This window comes from Rousettus aegyptiacus, unplaced genomic scaffold (genome assembly GCF_014176215.1).
Source record: "Rousettus aegyptiacus isolate mRouAeg1 unplaced genomic scaffold, mRouAeg1.p scaffold_m13_p_9, whole genome shotgun sequence".
Classification (NCBI taxonomy): domain Eukaryota; kingdom Metazoa; phylum Chordata; class Mammalia; order Chiroptera; family Pteropodidae; genus Rousettus; species Rousettus aegyptiacus.
The window spans coordinates 66155484-66156864 of NW_023416312.1; the positions used below are offsets into that span (position 1 = coordinate 66155484).

Genomic DNA, 1381 nt, shown 5'->3' on the forward strand with positions numbered 1-1381 from the left:
ACTTTATTCTGATTCTAAATGAAAAGGAATGGGAATGATTGTAACAAACAAGGTTACACCATGGAGTATTTTGTTGTGACTATAGTGGTCATATATTTGAAACCCAATAAAGAAACAACTGTGTTCCAAAACAGCTAATAACGTGGGTCCAAAATATAAAAGTTTTTTCAATTACCACATTCATTCCAAAGACCGTTCATCTCCTTCAACATCCCAGATCAAGAACATGTTCTGCTTAGCTACATAACAAAATGGCAAACAAATTGCACCAATGACATGACAGGATTGCTGCCTGTAAAACTAGACTTCTCATGCTTGTCTCCAGCTTCACTTTCTCACAAGTCATCATCCTCATTCATCAGAGCAGTTGTGTGAGCAACCTCTAGATTGTGCTCCTACTGTGCTGCCAAAGCTGGGTCCATGACAATCTCTGGGATGTTGAGAGCAGGCATTGCAACAAGCTCCAAGTTAGGGTCTCTGATTAGTTTTCTAGCAAGCCAGAGGAAAGGCTTTTCAAGTTGTAGATTTTGGCAGAAATGTCATAGTATTGAAGATTCTTTTTTGGTGGAAGACAGTTTATTTTGCTTTAACTTTCTAGTCCTTAATATCTATTTTGTTGTCACACAACACAATGGGGATGTTTTCAGATACTCGTACCAGAGCTCTATGCTGGTTAGGCACATTCTTGTATGTAATTCTTGAAGTTACCTCAAACATTATAATGCCATACTGGGCTTGGATGTAATAGCCATCTCTCAGTCCACCAAGCTTCTCCTGATTAGCTGTGTCCCACATGTTGAAAACTTGATAGGTTCTCTGTTGGTATGGAATACAAGGGGGTGGACCTTGACACCCAAGGTAGCTACATACTTCTCAAAGTCACCAGTTAGATGACATTTCACAAATGTAGTTTTTCCAGTCTCACCATCATCAACCAATACAAATTTGAACTGAACGTGAGATTTTCCTTGGGCAGCCATCATGATGTTACTTCCGGAAGCATCTCTGGACCCATCTGACTCCTCATGACTATTTTGCAACTACCAATTTGTACTTCTTAATCCTTTCCTCTTTTTCACCCATCCCTCAAAACCCCCTCCAATCTGACAAGGGTCAAAATTTTCTCTGTATTTGAGTTTGTACCTTTTTGTTGTTGTTGTTCTTCGAATTTCACATGCAAGTGAAATCATATGGCATTTATCTTTCTCTGTCTTACTCCACTCAGCACAATGCTCTCTAGGTCCACCCATGTTGCTGTAGATGGCAAGATTTTATTCTTTTTCTATGGCTGACTAATATTCCATTGTATATGTGTGCCGCCTCTTCTCTAACCATTCATTCATTAATGGAAACCAAGGGAGCCTCCATATCTTGACTATTG

At 39.5% G+C, this 1381-nt stretch overlaps 1 pseudogene; it reads right to left on the reverse strand.

The window, feature by feature from the left end:
* Positions 1-335: 335 nt before the first annotated feature.
* On the reverse strand, positions 336-980 carry LOC107511320 (annotated as a pseudogene).
* Positions 981-1381: the final 401 nt, after the last annotated feature.